This window comes from Aotus nancymaae, unplaced genomic scaffold (genome assembly GCF_030222135.1).
Source record: "Aotus nancymaae isolate 86718 unplaced genomic scaffold, 86718_ANA_hifiasm-v0.15.2.pri h1tg000083l, whole genome shotgun sequence".
Lineage (NCBI taxonomy): Eukaryota > Metazoa > Chordata > Mammalia > Primates > Aotidae > Aotus > Aotus nancymaae.
The window spans coordinates 6,231,974-6,251,128 of NW_026988498.1; positions in this window are offsets into that span (position 1 = coordinate 6,231,974).

A 19,155-nucleotide genomic window follows, 5' to 3' on the forward strand; every position below is an offset into this window, starting at 1 on the left:
CAAAGCCAATCAGAGACTTAGCATTTTATAGTAGAGATCTAGCTCAGATTTCAGACTTTGAAAAAAATAAGGAAATGAGAAACAAACAGTGGCATCACTTCTAGGTCATTGTTATCCCTGGCAATGAAATCAAATAAGTATGTAACAAAGGCAAAAACACAATGAACCAGGTACTTAGAGTTCAATCTGGGCAAGAACCTGGCTGAACGTTTTGGTGGGCAGTTTCCTGCTATAAGATTATTTTTGTATTCCCTTGGTTAAAGACCAAACTTATGACAAAAACTAAGACAAATCTGAATAGGTAGATGTTTTCCAACAGAAATGGAGAGAGGAAGGAACAAGGGACAGAGCTTTATAGATATAGATGAAGGTCTTAGAAGAACTATTGGAGGATTAACTTGGAGGAAGTTCATCAGACAAGCTTCTGGGTCAGCAGGTTTTCATAGTATTGTTGGATTTACCCATAATCATAATGGACATTTCAATTCATGTGGCTTAAATATTAAGTCAGCTCATTCAGTTTTCTTTCACTTACTGTTAGAAAAGGAAATTTTTACTAATCTATTTTCATGATAATTTTGACAAGCATACACTGTAGATGAATGTTTTTATAGAGTAAAACGTTCGTTTGAAAATGGCCATAGCTAGTTCCTAAATAGTGAAGAAAGATATAGCTAGGATATATTAGATAATATAGACTTAATAAATAGAATGTATTTCCATGAACAGTTTCTGAATTTTTTAAAATCGTACCTATTTATAAAGGCTGTCTTTATATTTTACACACTATTGTTATAAGAGGTCCATTTTTGTCTCAATATATTATGCAGTCTGTGTTTTTCAGGATTTTGCCACAATTATCTTTGCTACTTGTAATTGTTTTAAATTAATATATGAAAGTAAAGCTTTACAATGGAATCTCAGTTTGAAAAGTTATACCCAGAGCTTTCTAGAAAGCCTTCTATCCCACAGTTCTAAGTAAACAATTATGTCATAGGCCATTTTCTGCTATTATAACAGCACACCACTGACTAGGTAACTTGTAAAAGACAGAAGCTGATTTGGCTCATGGTTCTGGAGGCTGAGAAGTCCAAGAGCACCGCACCAGCCTCTGCCTGGCATCTGGTTAGGGTCTTCTTGCTGTTTCACAACATGGTAGAAGGGCAAGAGAGCAAGCAAAAGAGCAAGAGAGGAAGCAAAAGAGCAAGAGAGGAAAAGGAGGTGAAACTCTCCTGAAAACTAAGTCACTCACTCAGTAAAGGCATTAATACATTCATCAAGATGAACTCCTCCTGATCTAATCACCTCTTAATACCATTACAATGGCAATTAAATTACAACATGAGTTTTGGCATGGACATAAAGCCATAGCAAATTAATAATCAAATTTTAAAAGAAATGAAGGTATCAGCTCTACATTAATTTGAATAACAGGTTTTTTGCATTGTGTCACTCTCAATAGGAAACAAATCTCCTTATCTGTATAAACCATTGTTTCACTCTTTTTTCCTTTTTTTCCATTAATTGTGAATTAAAATTAGCATGTGAATTTTAATAATAATCTAGGATGATATTGCCATTTATATTAAAAGTCAGGAGCTAATTTTTTAATTAAAATGTTTCTTGCTAGGAGAGGTGGATCTATGAATTGTTCAAAACTTGGGCATGGAAATCCCCTGAATCTTCTTTTGACTTGGTCTGCATGTGGAAAGCATCAAAAAATTACTGCCTGTTAAGCTCCCAGCTTACTATTAAAGCCCGTTTCCCATCCATTCAAATATAATGCTGTTCTGTCTTGACAAATGACTCTGTGACCCACACTAAGAACATTTACACCTAAAAAAACCAACTTCTTTATGATATGTGATTTCAATGTCACACATTTGATATCTAATACCAAATATTATTTTCACATTTGCAAGAGATCATAGATCTCTAGGAAATGTCAAATCAAGTCTGACATGGTATTTCTATTTAGTTTTGTAGTGTATTATTTTCTGGGTTCATGATCAAAAGTCAATGATATGTGATTGTATTGTTCTTCCTAATTATATTTTTAGGAAAGAAATCATGTCACTAGCCATGACCATAGATCTTGCAGTGCCTTCATGCCAGAGAATACTTCCTAACTTCATGGACATCAGTCTTTGCCATATGACCTGCTTTGCCCAACTGCATATGACTGGAAGTAATGCAAGGCACACTTAGGACTTTACGTGGGAGCGAGGGGGACGCTGGGCTTGCCCACTCATCTTTCTCTCCTTGATACTGATAGCCCTTTTAGCCCGGATCAAAATATAAAAAAGAATTGTGAAGCATTATGATAGAATAGACTATTCTACCTACCCCTGCAAAGGTACTGCTTTATTTATTATCTTTAAGGGTAAATGTTCAGGTTTTCTCAGGTCATTTGGAGGGCACTAAGGCTGAGTAAGGGGAGAATTAAGACACGTTTAATGAACATTTTGCAGATTTTAAATAGAGAGATTTCTGCCTTTATCCTCTGTCCTCTCGTTTTCCTATTTTAATGTTTGTGCTAGTAATTCTGCTATTAAATAATGCTAACTGAAAAACTTAGTCACAGTTCACAAATTGGTTTTTGCATTTTTTGTTTTGTTTTCATGAGACAATTTGCTCTAGTTTGTTTTTTTTGTTGTTGTTGTTTTGTTTTGTTTTTTTGAGACAGAGTCTCACTCTGTCACCTAGGCTGGAGTGCAGTGGCACCATCTCAACTCACTGCAACCTCCGCCTCCCAGGTTCATGTGATTCCCTGGACTCAGCCTCCTGATTATTTGGGATTACAGGCACACACCACCACGGCCAGCTAATTTTTGTATTTTTAGTAGAGATGGGGTTTCACCGTGTTGGTCAGGCTGGTCTTGAACTCCTGACCTCATCATCTGCCTGCCTGGACCCCCCAAAGCTCTGGCATTACAGGCATGACTCACTGTGCCCAACCAATTTCCTCTAGTTTGAAGCCAATGTCCCAAATCAGTTTAAGAATCCAACTTTGTAAGACAAAAGGTCACCTTTTCCTATTTTATATCACTGTGGAAGAATAATTCCAAAAGAGTAAGGATGAAACTGTCTCTGGGCTTTAATAAGCTACTATGCTTCAGCTGAATGGCTTGAGGCACCGTGAAGTAAGCTTAATAAAGGCTGTCATAACCTCAGTGTATAAGTAACGGGAACATATTCTGGTGAAGGGCAAGCTTATGGTGGAAGCAGCAAGTTGTTCTTCTCTTTGTGATTTGAATTACATTTCACTTGTTTTGGTGAAAATAAAAATGCCAGAAATAAATCATGTGTTTAGCTTGGGAGGTTGGTGTTTCAGAAACCTGAGGGCTGATTGGCAGAAAATTTTTCCACTTCAAAAATGTCACCTGCCCTTATGGAGTGTGTATTAAATATATGAATTACCTTCTTCATCCTCTCCACCTCTAAGAAGGAAGGGGTAGGTGAGCAGAGTCCAATGCAATTACATCTTCCTGGAGCACCCTTTTTAGCAGATCTGGTAGAAATTACTGATGAGGTTTAAGGTTGACTGCTTAAAGATGTTTTAGTAACTTTTCGGTCTTAATCAAAATAAATAAAAGCCTTACCCACAAAGGAATGATGTTTGAGAGTCACCTCTAATATTAATAAGTACTACTTATTAATAAAATACAGTAAGTACTACTCTTTAATAAAATGTAAACTGTGAAAGTGAGACTTAACTGTTTGTAATCTTAGGATGAGAATGTAGACCTTCTGTGAGAATGCTTGCAAAGTCCTTTTTCGCTTTTCCCAGCCTCACCCAACATAACCTTATTACAGCATGAAACTTCAAGAGGTGAGGAAGGAAAGAGCTACTTTCATTCTGACTTGCAGGATTGTCGAGTGGAAATATTCTTATTCACCCTGGGTCCTAATGTATTCATGCACTGCCACTATGCTTTATGAAGATTCTCCTCTTTATGAATAAATTCCTTCTAGTAAACTTACAACCATACATGGGAAATTTAAGGCATTTCTGCATGTAATTACTGGCAAAATAACATATATTAATGAACATAAATAGCAGGGAACGTGACTTAGAACCATCAAATTGACATTTTCTATTTAGGGCTGATGAATAACTATTAAAAACTTGAAGAAAGGTGTAACGATCATGTCTATCTGTCTGTATTACCAAAACCAAAATTTTTCATCTTTGAAAAGGATAGACGAGTTAACATTTTTCATTTTGCTATTCCATACCCTCTAAAATATGACCTATTTTGCTTATTCTTCTTTCCCTTGCTACCTTTTTCTTGAATATAGCAAATATTTCTCAAGTAGCTAATATAAAACACAGCTGGTCTGAGTGCAGTGGTGTTTGCAACTAACTCATCACAACCACTTACAGATTTCTTTGTTGCTTCTCCATTCCCACTGCTTCACCTGACCAACCTAAAAAAAAAAACTAGAGAAAAGAGATATATACATTAATAAAACACTGTAGTTGATATTAAAGGTAATATAACAACAAATATAAAAAGGGAGAAGTCTTATAATTTATATTATTGTGATGAGAAAACACACACACACACACACACACACATATATGCAAAACAGGCTTACTTACTCAACTTATTCAGTTATCTCACGTTGGTTGAATTACAAATACCCAACTTCATACCCATGCATCTGTCATTCACACTCCCTTGAAATGGCCTAAACATGTTCTACTCCTTCAAAGGCCAAGTCATATCTCACTTTCTCAGCTAAGATTTGTTTTTTCATCTCAGTCATAGTGATCTCTTCCTCTTTTCGACAAAACTCAATTCTTTTTAGTATTACTCGGTTTTGTGTTCCATCTTTTATGGATAGATCCTATGTCTATAAATTGATTATTAATTACATACAAGAAAAAGTTCTATGTTGTCTTCTCTGTAACCTCGACTTTTGTCTTGCAGATTTATCATAGTGGAAAATAATTTAACAACAAAAAGTAGAATCCTAGAGGGCAGAAAAGATGTCATGTAAAATTATGCTCTGTCTTCTTTCATGTTTCCTTGGTAACAGAAATGTCTTGGCTACAGATTTTAACTTCAACTGTCATATCTGTGATGCTGTTTTACAATGTTATATACAATTTTGTAAATTAGTGCTTATTCAACAAATCTAAAGTTTTAGCAATCTGTCACCAGGTGGTGACAAAGTCACAGTGGTACATAGTTTGAGCAATACCAAATGATAAATCATAAACCCATCTAATGCATAATAATGTTACACAATCTTATATACATGTAATTTCAGATTCTTCTTTAGTTACCCTCTGTTCTAAATTCTGGAAATACACAAGAGATTCTGAACTCAGGTTTAAAGACAGACTCTTTTCTATTCACAGATATCCACTTTTGTTTATGTTTTTCCCTGGCTCCAGGAAGAGAAAGATACTCAACCCCAAGATTAAGGTGCACCATTCATATACGTGTTAGTTTCTCTGATTGCTCAGCTCTCAGCGAGACCTGAATGTGTCAAAAAGGTTGGCCTCCATTTTCTCTCTCAGTTAAAAATTACTGACACTCACTTTCTTGGTTCTTGTTAAAACCTTCCTTCCTCTCTTTCAATGCCAGGAGGAAAGACTCAGCAAAAACCTTCATTCAGATTTTCCAACAATTTTTTAAAACTCCACAGCTATAATTTAGCAATTAAAAGGAGAAATTGGGTCTCTCCTTTCAGTTGCTTTCTCTGATCATTTTTTTTTTCACTTTTTCATACTTAACTCCCAAGCTACCTTGTATGTGCCAATTAAATAGAGCTCCAGTTCCTGTCCTTTAAACATACTCTGCACTTTTCAGGCATGGTACCTTTGCCATTTCTGCACATTTCATGCTTTTTCTCCCTGTCAAAATCAGAGCATCATTTTGGTATAGCCCAAAATTTACCATTACATAAAATCTTTCCTGTTGTTGTTTGAGATTTGTCTGTTGTTGTTTGAGATTCTTTTGTCTCCTTAATACTTGTATGTATTCACTCAGTTCTTTAGGACACTTCTTGCTGCCAAGTATTGGATTTATTTTCATAGTCTTTTGAAATCAAAGGTATCTTAGAGTATAGACAACATCTAATTATCTTGATGTTTCCTCAATTTTAGTAAAACTCACTGCATCATTTCTTCTTATTTCTCAAACAAGACCCTTTTGAGTCAATATAAACAGAATTTAGTAGGTTGTATACAATATGAATTAGCATTTGAGTTGTGTTGGTTGTATACAATATGAATTAGCATTTGAGTTGTGTTGGTTGTATACAACATTTGAGTAGGTTGTATACAGTATGAATTAGCATTTGAGTTGTGTTGGTTGTATACAATATGAATTAGCATTTGAGTTGTGTTGGTTGTATACAACATTTGAGTAGGTTGTATACAATATGAATTAGCATTTGAGTTGTGTTGGTTGTATACAATATGAATTAGCATTTGAGTTGTGTTGGTTGTATACAACATTTGAGTAGGTTGTATACACTATGAATTAGCATTTGAGTTGTGTATGACTACAAGATTTTTTTTAAAAAGCAGAATTAAACATTAAAGAGAAATTAGAAAATTATGTGTCATGCATGTGTACACCAATACACATATATATAGTGTTAAACTGAATCTGTTTAAATACAAGGATATGCATTATTGGGAATTAGTTTTACTTTTTTGTAGTCTCTGACACTAAGTAAGAAAATACAGGGAGGAAAACTATCTTTCTTTTAGATTTTGGTCTAATTAGGACTTTATTAATGTTTTGGGGTAGAATTTAGAATATTTTGTGTCAGTGACTGTATTACATGAAGAAAGGGACATAAGAAATTTGAGAGAAAATTATGAAAGCACTGAGTGATTGACTTGAGGAAAAATAGGAAAAAATGAGTGCATAGAAATCAATAACTGAAGTTAATTATTAAGGGTAGGCTCAAGAAGCTTGAATTTTTATATAGAAGGCAAGTGGGTTCCAGTGGAATGATTCAAAGAGAAAACTACATAAATGGGGTAAGATAAATATGTGATTTTACAGTAAAGCATTTTAAATCCAAAGAAATGAAAGGAGAAAAAAAAGACCTATCCAGCTAAAAAAAAGTTTCTTTAATAAAAATGTGAACAAATCGCACATAGAAAATGACTCATTGCAGAATGAAGGGTGAGCCTCAGATCTGTAGGAGTCATCTCAGAGTGTTGACCTTTGTAGATTGAAGAACAAATACGGAATGCCAACGGGGGCATTCACAGTCAGCACAAAGGGAAGCCAAGAGAATGTAAGAGCCATAGCTTTAAGCTACTATTGTGCAAAAACTGCTTTAAAAAGACAAGAAACACAGCACTAGGAAGACAAAACCCTGGGCATGCTCTGTAAAATGGCTAAAATTACATTCATCTCCATTGTGAAAATTCTTCAACACTTCTGAAAAACCAAAGAATATGTATATCAAACATAGGGTTTTTTTTTTTTTTCCCAAAAATGTACTTAAATTTTATTTTTGCAGTTATATATTTACATTTGTATATTAGAATCAGACTAATCTTTGCTTCAGTCACAGCTTAGTCAATGCTTGTTTTCTGTGATTCTGGGCAAATACCGAAACTTTCCTATTTTGATGGTCTTTGTTGGTAACATGGAAGTGGTACTGTCTGCTTGGTGGTAGAAGTTCCTGAAGAATCAGTTAGGTGAATGAGGTAGCGTTGTGTACAGAGCTGATCAAGAAATAAGCCTTCAATAAGCTCTATTATACCTTATAGGGCTTTGTAATTAAAACTTTTAACTCTTTGTAAAGAGAGTATTTGTTAAGTATATAACAATGTGTTAATTTATTAAGTATGCTTAAGTCCAACTGATTTACTTCATGACTTACAGCTCAAGCTCAGAGAATAGACCACATGCAAATTTAAAGGTCTGGTTTCTTTAGCAGTCTACTCCATTTCCTGCAAATCCTTTTACTCATCCCACATCAGGACCTCTACACCACTTCGCAACATTTCCACTAATTAGTCAAGAACTCAGACAGATTTTACTATTTAACGACAAGGTGGGATTGATTGTGTCAAGAAAAAAATCCATTTAGGATACAAAGCCAACAAACCAAAATGGAGCAGAAAGAGATCAACAAGGAAAACGTTGGCTATCAGAGTCGATGTGCAAGATACTGTGCCACAGTGAATTACTCATTCTTTAAAACCTATGGGATATTTGAGCTCTTCTGAAGGAAATAACACTATTATATAAAAGTTAAGTGCTTAAAGCTTCATCATGTATTCCCACACATGTGCACCAATAAAACTGATAAAATATTCAACAGTGACAAGTTTCTAGTAAGGCCCAGTCAACTCACCCATTAAAATTACATTTGCTGAACCAAAACTTAGCAGCTGGGATGCCATCTTGTATATGCCTCAGTGATTCCATGAACAATATTTACCTCTCTTTAGCTTCATTCATTCAAAATATTATTTTTTCCTAGCTGACATATAGTAGATACTCTATAATTAGATAAGATGAATAGGAACTAGAAGAGTTTGAGGAATCATTTTGAAATTTATGTCCTATTTCAGATATTTAAATGATTTGAATTCAAATAGATTTAGTTCATTAAATTACTTTGGTATTCATTATTTGCAAGGCATTCTCACAGGTATCATGGGGTATGCAGAAGAAAGAATGATGAAATTCTTATAGTCACCAATGTAAAAATAATAAAAGCAGTGTATCATAACTAGATAGGGTTTATCAAAGGATGACTGGAAGGGTTTACTGTTAAGAGACTTCAGAAGTAAAATTATATAATCACATTGATACAGCCAAATAAAACACAATTCATTAAAATTTCATTTTTTTCAATGAGAACATATGGGCACAGGGAGGGGAACAACACATACCAGAGCCTATCGGGGGTGGGGGGCAAGGGGAGAGCATTAGGACAAACACCTAATATATGTCGGGCTTAAAACCTAGATGATGAGTTTATAGGTGCAGCAAACCACCATGGCACATGTATACCTGCGTAACAAACCTGCACATTCTGCACGTGTATCCCAGAACTTAAAGTAAAATAAATATATATATATGTGTGTGTGTGTATATATATGTGTGTGTGTGTGTGTGTGTGTATGTGTATGTGTGAGTTAAAAATTTCTTCTTCTTTTTTTTTTTTTTTTGATATGGAGTCTCACTCTGATGCCCAGATTGGAGTGCAGTGGTGCAATCTTGGCTCACTGCAAAGTCTGCCTCCCCAGTTCAAGCAATTCTCCTGCCTCAGCCCCATGAGTATCTGAGATTAGAGTTGCACACCACCATACCCAGCTAATTTTTGTATTTTTAGTAGAGACGGAGTTTCACCATATTGGCCAGGCTGGTCTGAAACGCCTGACCTCAGGTGATCCACCCATCTCAGCCTCCCAAAGTGCTGGGATTACAGGTGTGAGCCACTGTGCCCAGCCTAAAATTTCTTGACAAACACAAAATGGAAAGGAATCATGTAAATACTTAATGATCGCTACCCAAAATATACAACAAACATCGTGTTTATTAGTGAAACATAAAAGCATTTTCTTTAAAAACTGAGTAAGACAAGGATGTCTTCTTTCACCACTGTTGAGATAAAATCAAGAACTGAGGGAGACCAAGAGAGCTGGAGATTGCAAGACATGTTCACAGAGAGGAAAGATCAGCAGAAAGAGTTCCAGAGATCAACTGAGGGTCAGCCCCAAGTGTACTGCTAAGTACCAATCAGTGTGTGTGTGTGTGTGTTCAGGGAAACTATCTTAAGATGGCGTAGGAACCACCTGAAAATAGTAGTCTTTCACCAAAGAGCTTACCCTGGACAAAATACACAGGATATCAGATACACTTTAAAATAGTGACTCAGTAGTGGGACAAAATTAGCCCTAAACTCCTCCCTCTGCCGTAGTTCATCTGACAAAGCTTAAAAGCAAGCATCAAAACGATGGCTATATTTTGGAAGTTTTCTATGTCAGTCTTCCTGTTGCAATTTGATCCCCAGTGGTGGATGTGAAGTCTAATGGGAGGTGTTTGGGTCATGAGTGAATCCCTTATGAATAGATTAATGCCCTCCCTTGAGGGTGTGTGAATTCTCACTCTGTTAGTCCTCGTGAGAGGCTGGCATTCCCTAACTACCCTGCTTCCTCTCTCACCATGTGACTTCTGCAGCCTCTGCCTCTCCTTCACTACTGTGAGCGGAAACAGGCTGAAGGCTTCACCAGGTGCATATGCCAGTGCCACACTTCTTGTACAGTCTTCAGAACTGTGAGCCGAATAAACCTCTTTTCATTATAAATTACCTGCCACAGGTATTCCTTCATAGCAACATGAAACAGACTAAGATAACTATCAAGCTGTTTCCAAGCAACTTGGTGGTATTACACGAAAAAATCAATAATTATTTTTTAAATATGAGATTATCCAGGACACAATAATTTAAAAATACACAATTTATGTCCTCTTCTTAAAAATTAATAAGCATGCAAAAGAGGTTAAAAAAAAAAAAAAAAAAGACACAATGAAGAGAAAAATAATTAGAACTGACCCAGAACTTCAGTGATCTGACATGTATTGAGTTTAGAAGTCACTCTAATCTTCACAAAAAGAAAAACTTGAATAAAATGAAAATGAACAACTCTTATGTTCAGCAGAAAACTAAAATCACTGGGCAAACTTTAACTCCCAAATTGGAGAGACAGGTAAATACAAAGATATAAAGATTACTGGAGCGGAAGTCCAGGAACAAAGGCCACCACTAAAGCCGGTACTGGATTCCTTTTACCTGGAATGTTATGTCCAGCTTTTCACAAAAAGTGCAAGGCATACTAAAGACAAATACAGTGTGTAAAGAGACAGAGCATGAGAACCAGGCCCAGATATGACAGGTGTCTTGGCACTATCACACTGAGATTTTAAAATAACTGTAATCAATATGCTAAGCTGTACAATGGAAAAGGCAGACATTATATAAGAACATATGGGTAACATAATCAGACAGATACTAAGACCAAATAAAAATTAAAAGAAAATGTTAGAAAACTACAAAAACAAAAATAAAGAATGCTTTGTTGGTCACATCAATAAACTGCAAAGAATGAAAGAAAGAATCAGTGAACTTGAAGAAATCAACATGAATTTGAAAACCGAAAGGCAAAGAGAAAAAAAATAGATGTAATAAAACATACAAGAACTCTGAGATAGTTCCAATTAGGTATATGTTGAATAGGAATACCAGAAAAAGAAGAAAGAGTATAAAAACAGAAGAAATATTTGAAGGAATAATGGCTGAAAATTTTCTAATATTAATGACAAACATCAAACTGCAAATGAAGATGTTCAGAGATGACCACTCAGGATACATGCCAAATATATATAACTGGGCATATTATCTTTAAATTTAAGACATCCAAAATAAAGAGAAAATCTTGAAGGAAGCCAAGCAGGGTGGAGAATACCACTTATAGAAGAACAAGGATAAACATTGCATTGGCATCTTCAGAAACCATGAAGGCAAAAAGAGAATGCAGTGAAATATTTGGTTTTAAAGCAAAATCTAACAACCTGAAATTCTGTATCTGGTGATATCTTTATTTCTCCTTCATTTTTGAAGGAAAAAATGAAGGAGAAATACTTTCTTAACCAAACAAAAATAAGAAATTTGTCACCAATAAACTTACTTTTCAAGAACTGTTAAATTATTTAGAGAGAAGAAGTCCTGAACCAAACAAAAATTTAAAAATTGTCACCAATATTAAATTGTCAAGAACTATTAAATTTTTTAGAGAGAAGAAAATAAGTTATGTCAGAAACTCAAATCTGCATAAAGAAAAAAAGATCATTAGAAAAGGAATAAATAAAAATAAAATAAAATATTTTATTGTTCTTATGATCCAAAAGGGTTTTTTTGAAATAATAACAGAAATAATATATTCAGTGATTATAGCCTATGGACAGGTATTACTCATTAGCATCCTTTTCTTTAGGCTTGAAGAGCTCCCTTTAGCATTTCTTATAAAACAGGACTGGTAGTAATAAACGTCCTTAGCTCTTATTTGTCTGAAATGGCTTTCTCTCTCCATTTCTCAAGAAAACTTCTGCTGAGTACAGTTATTCTGGTTGGCAGTTTTTTCTTTAGCACTTGGAATATATTTCCCCATTCTCTCCTGGACTATAAAGTTTCTGCTGAGAAGTCTGCTACTGGGTATTCTAGAATTCCTCTGTTATTTGCTACTTTTTTCTTGCTGCTTTCAGGAGCCTTTCTTTGTCTTTGATTTTGGATGGTTTGATTATATGGTCATCCTGTGGCATCCACGAGGGTCATTTCTAGTATGCTCCCTTGAATACCAAAATCTATGGATGCTCAAGTCCCTGATATAAAATTGTGTAATATTTTCATATATCCTATGTACATCCTCCCATATACATTAAATTATCTCCAGATTACTTATAATACCTAACAAAATGTAAATGTTATATAATTAGTTTTACACCATGTTTTTTTATTTGTATTTTTTCTATAATAATTTCTCTTGGTGTTTTAAACAATATTTTTAATCTGCAGTTGGTTGAATCCACAAAAGTGGAACATGTGGATATAAGTTGGACTGTAATACATCTTAGAATAGTCTTATTTGCATTTAATCCAATTGGAAACTTATGACTTTCCTCTACTTGGATATTTCTATCTTTTTCCAGGTTTATTGACCTGTGATGACTTGAACAATTGCATTTTGGGTACTTTCCCATAAGTCCTGAAAATTTCTTCATTCCTCTTTATTCTTTTTGTTTCTTTGTCTCCTCTTCAGGTGGTATATTTTCCAATAACCTCTCTCTGGGTTCACAGATTCTTCTGTTTGATGAACTCTGTTGATTGCTATTGCATTTTTATTTTGTTTATTTTTTTTAGCTCCAGGATTTCTGTTCATCATCATCTTGTTGTTGTTGTAATCTTTCTGTTAAATTTCTCATTCTGTTCAGTTATTGTTTTCCTAATTTCTTTTAATAGTTACTCTGTATTTTGTTGAAGTACACAAAACTTTCTTGAAACAGTTATTTTGAGTTATTTTCAGGCAGTTCAAATCTATCCATCTCTTTAGAACTGGCAACTGGTGCTTTATTTTATCTGTCTGGTGATGTTATGTTTCCCTAATTGCCCTTGATCTTTGTTGCCATGCATCAACGTCTGTGCATTTGAAGAAGTAGGTACTTACTCCAGTCTTTATAGACTAGCTTTGTCTGGAAACACGTCAGTGGTAAGCCTGTTTAAAGGGTCTGGGTAGGTCAGTAGGCATGATCCTTATACTCAGCACCATGGTGGCCACTATAGCACTAAACTGTTAGAGCACTTTAAGCCTGGGATTACTGCAGTCAGCATGATGTCAGCATATAATCCCATAGCTCCTGTGGCCATCCCATCACTGTGAAGAGGCATGCCCAAAGCCCCATATTCAATGAAATCTGCCTGTTTGTTGAGGTTTGTTCAGAGCTCAAGGCCACTGCAGACTGCAGATGGAGTCTACCTCTTAGGATCTATGCTTTCCCACTTGGTGTCAAGGGAGGTTTGGAGACTCAGTCCATGGATACCAGCCTAGAGTCAGGGGCTATAGTAGTCTGCCTGGTGTAGCCCAGTGTTAGTGTCCAAGGCAAAGTACTATGCTTATGTCCTCTTTCCCCCAAGTGGACAGTATCTCTCTCTCCGCTGTGCTGCTTGGTCTTGGGAGAGGAATGATATGGGTAACATAAAACTGACCTTTCCACCCTCATCAATAAGTCTTTTATTAATATTATGTTATAACCAGGTACTATAACATTCTCCTTGGTTTCCTTGGCTCTTTTGAAGTTGTTTTTACGTGTGGATAGTTGTTCAAATTGATGTTGAGGGATGATTTCTGCAGAGTCCTAAATTGCCAACTCACTCAACTCTCCTTCAGTTCATGGGCAAGTAACATGAATGACAGCAATGTTGTGAAAGAAAACAGAGAACTTGGAAATAATCTGTTAAAAAGTACTTGTATTACCTATGACATATATAGTAATTTCATAGTGGATTTATATTAGTTATAAATGTATATTGCAAACTCTAAGGTAGCCACTGAAACTCTTTTTAAAGAAGTATAATTGATATACTAGCAGGGGAATGAAATCATATAAAATGCTCAAGTAAAATTATAAAAGGTAAGAAGAGAGTGAAAGATAAACATTAGGAATAGAGATTAAGAGCAACAAAGAGAAAAGAGTAACAAATATGGTACATATAAATCCAACTATATCAATAAACACTTTAGATATGAATAGTCTAAATCAACTAATTAAAAGACAAAGACCATCAGAATAGGTAAAAAACAATACCCAACTATATGTTGTCTACAAAAGATATACTTTAAATAAAAAGTAACTTTGATTTTTTTAAAAAGGGATGGAGAAGCATACACCATGCTAACACCAATCAAAGGAAAGTTAGAGTAGCTATCTTACTTTTAGGCAAAGCCAACTTTGGAGCAAGGATAATTGCTTGTGAGGAAAAAATGGGCATTAAATGATGACAAAGGCTCAACTCTCCAAAAATCTTCACAACCTTTAATGTGTATGCATCTAACAGAGTGTCAAAATATGTAAGGCAAAAAATGATAGAACTGCAAGAAGAAACAGATAACCCACTTGTATTTGGAGACTTCAATACCCTCTATCAGTAACTGACAAATGCAACAGAAAGAAATTCAGTAAGAACACAGTTGAACTCGACAGCACCGTAAATCAACTGGATATAATTGACATTTAGAAAATACTTCACCCAACAGCAGAATATACATTCTTCTCAAGCTTCCATGGAACATTCACCAAAATGTGTACATTCTGTGACACAAAACACATTTTAACAAGTTCAAAAGACTAGAAATCATAAAAGTATTCTCCCGAACCATGATGGAATTAAGCTAGAAATCAATGCTTGAAAGATAGCTTAAAAATTCCAAAACATTTGCAGATTAAACAACTTACTTTTAATTAACACATAGGTCAAATAAATCTCAAGAGTAACTTTAAAATATTTTGAACTAAATGAAACTGAAAATGAAACATCATACTTGTGTGATGCATCAAAAGCAGTGCTTAGGGGAAAATATAACATTGAAGGCATATATTAGAATAAAGATCTAAAATCAATAATCTAATTTTGCACCTTAGGAAACCAAAAGAAGAAAAAATTAAAACCAAATTTAATTTTAATCCTAATGCTTGCTAAAGTAAGCTGGAAAAAGAAAAGACCAAAAAAAAAAAAAAAGCAGAAATCAGTAAAATTGAAAACAGATAATAGAGAAACTTAAACCGAATACTTTTAAAAATCATTAAAATTGATAATCTTCTTGCTGGGAAAGAAATGATAAAAGAGAGAAGACACATACTAATAATATCAAGATAAAAAGCAGCTATCACTACTGATACAATGAACATTAATAAGATAGTTAAAAATATTATTAACAACTGTATGGTCATAAATTGACAACCTAGATAAAATGGACCAATTTGTTGAAAGACACAATCTGCCAAAACTCACACAAAATGAAATAATCTGAACACATCTTTATTTTAAAAATTGAATCAATAATCAATAACCCACCAAACCAGAACCAGTTTTAGATGGTTTCACTGGTTAATTCATAATATATTTAAGGAAAAGGCTTTATCAATCCTGCAGAAAAAAAGCAGAGAAAATGTGTCCTAATTCCTTGTATAAGACTGACATTATCCTAATACCAAAGCTAGATAATGTTATTAAAGAAAGGTGACTATAGCTCTATATCTCTCATAAACCTGTGCAAATTTTTTCAGCAACATATTATTAAATTAAATTCAACAATATATAAAAAGAATTATGTGCCATGACTGAGAGGAATTCATCCTAGGTACACAAAGCCAGTTCAGCATTCAAAAATTAATTAATGTGTTCCATCACATCAACAGACAGAAAAAGCATATAATTACATCAAAAGATACAGAAAATGCATTTGACAAAATTCAGCACCAATTTATTGTAAAACTTTTCAGCAAACTATGAATGAAGAGCAACTTACTTAATAAAGAGCATCTACAAAAAGCCTATAGCTAACATCAAATTTAATGTTTAAAGTAGATACAAATTTAAAGTAGATACTCTTCCACTAATATCAGCAACAAGTCAGGGATGTCCTTTCTCACCTATCCTATTGAAAATCATACTAGAAGTTTCAGGTAATGTAATGAGAAAATAAAAGGATATAAAAATTGTATATATTAAGGAAGAAAAACATAAATCTTTGTGTGCAGATAAAATGTAATGTCTGCCTAAACATCATGCCTGGGTAGCAAGAGCAAGACTCTGTCTTAAAACAAAACAAAACAAAATGTCTCCCTAAATAGAAAATCTCAAAGAATTGACTCCCCCTGCCAAAACAAAACCCTGCTGGAACCACATTTTTGGTTAAAATACAGAAGTCAATTCATTTTCTGTATACCAGTAATAAAAATTTGAATTTAGAAATAGAAAAGCAACACCATTTACAGTAACACCAAGATATGTAAAAAAAAGTCAAGATCTATATGAGGAAAACTACAAAACTCTCATAAAAGCAACCAAAGAACTAAATAAACAAGTATGTTCCACGTCCATGGACAGGAAGACTTGATAAGACATCACTTCCTTACAACTGAAGCTATAGATTCAATGCAACCCAATAAAATCTCTACAAGTTGTTTTGTGGATTGACAAACTGATTCTGAAGTTTATATGGAAAGCAATTGTCCTAGAATAACCAACACAATATTGAAGAAAAAAAGGCAGAAGACTGACACTACTATACTTTAAAACTTACTATATGCAGTATTCAAGACAGTGTGCTATGGTAAAAGAATAGACAAATATATTAAAGAAACCAATATAGACCTGAACAAATATAGTCAACTTACCTTGAACAAAGAAGCAAAGACAATTTAATGGAGAAAGGATAGTATTTTCAACAGATAATGGAACAAATGGAACCCATGTGAAATACAGGCATTATTTACACCTTTTGTAAAAATTAATTCAAAATGTATCATAGATATAAATGAAAATGCAAAACTATAAAATGCCTAGAAGATAACAGGAAAAAGCATAGGTAACATTATATTTAGCAATTACTTTTTATTTTTAAAACAAAATTATTAAATATATTTTACTTATTTAAACTCAATAATAGAGTTATAGAAATTAAGGAAGCCCTTTAATATTAACTTTAAGTCCTCTGTCATGGACTAAAAAATATTTCTAGGCATATTAAAGGAAATAAAAACTTCATTACTTCTTAGTTTAATTATTTATGATGTATAATTTCTAAAAAATTTATAGCACAAAAATGAACTTCTAACATTGTTTCTAATTATACATAAAACCAGTTGAGAGCCTCAAAATTTGTGGGTTTTTTGTCTTTTTTTTTTTCTGTTACTGTTCCAACTTCTTGTTTGAATTACTTCTCTTTTTCATAACTTTTAAGTTCAGGGGTACATGTATAGGCTTGTTACATAGGTAAACTTTTGTCATGGGAGTTTGTTGTACAGATTATTTTGGCTAGTACATGTATTAAGGCTAGTACCCAAAGTAAGGCTAGTACCCTTCTCCCAATATCCACCCTTCAATAGGCTTCAGTGTCTGTGATTTCCCTGTATATGTCCATGTGCTTTCATTATTTAGCTCCCACTTATAAGTAGAAACATGTAATATTTGGTTTTCTCTTTCTGTGTTTCCTAAGGATACTGGCCTCCAGCTCCATCGATGTTCCCACTAAGGACATGATTTTACTCTTTTTTATGGCTACACAGTATTCCATGATGTATTTGTGCACATTTCCTTTATCTAGTCTACCACTGATGAACATTTAGGTCGATTCCATGTCATTGCTATTACGAATGGTACTGCAGCGAACATATGTGTGCATGTTTCTTCATGACAGAACAATTTAAATTTCTTTGGATATATACCCAGTAATGTGATTGCTGGGCAGAATGGCAGTTCTGTTTTGAGGTCTTTGAGGAACTGCCACACCATTTTCCACAATGGTTAAACTATTTCCACCCCCACCAATAGTGTATAAGCGTTTTTTTTTTCAACCTTGCCAGCATCTGTTATTTTTTGACTTTTTAATAGCAGCCATTCTGACTGGTGTGAGATGGTATCCCATTGTGTTTTGATTTGTATTTCCTGATGATCAGTGATATTGAGCTTTTTTTTTTTCATATGCTTTTGGCCAAATATGTCTTTTTCAGAAAAATGTCTGTTCATGTCTTTGCCCACTTTTAAATTTTTTTTCTTATAAATTTGTTTCAGTTCCTGATAGTTGCTGGATATTAGACCTTGTCAGATGTGTATTTTGCAAAATTTTTCTCCCATTCTGTAGGTTGTCTGTTTAGTCTGTTAATAGTTTCTTTTTTTGTACAGAAGCTCTTTAGTTTAATTAGATCCCATTTGTGTGCCCTCGTCATGAAATCTTTGCCCATTCCTGTGTCCAGAATAGTATTGTCTAGTTTGTCTTCCACGCATTTTATGTAAGATTGGGTTTTATATTTAAGACATTAAGCCATATTGAGTTAATTTTTATATATAGTGTAAGGAAGGGGTCTAGATTCATTCTTCTGCCTATGGCTAGCCAGATATCCCAGTACCATTTATTGAATAGGGTGTCCTTTCTCAGGCAATGACTTTTTAGATACAATATCAAAAAAATGACCTATGAATTTAAAAAAATGAGAAGTTATACCTTATTAGAATTTCAAACTTCTTCTATATGAAAAAAAAAACTGTTACGAAAATGAAAAGATAAGTCACATACTAAAAGAAAATCTTTGAAAAACACATCTCTTAAAGAACTGGTATTTGAAATATTCAAAGAACTTATAAAATTCAACAGTAAGAAACCAAATAACCCACCTGAAAAAATTTGCAAGACATCTGCCCAGACACCACTCCAGGGAAAATACACAGAAGACATTTGAAAAAATCCTCAATGTCATATGTCATCATGAATAAAAGTGAACACAACAATAAAATATGATTATATACATATTAGAATGGCTAAAATCTAAAACACAGACAATACCCAGTGCTCATGAGGATGTGAAGCAACAGAAGCTCCTTCAT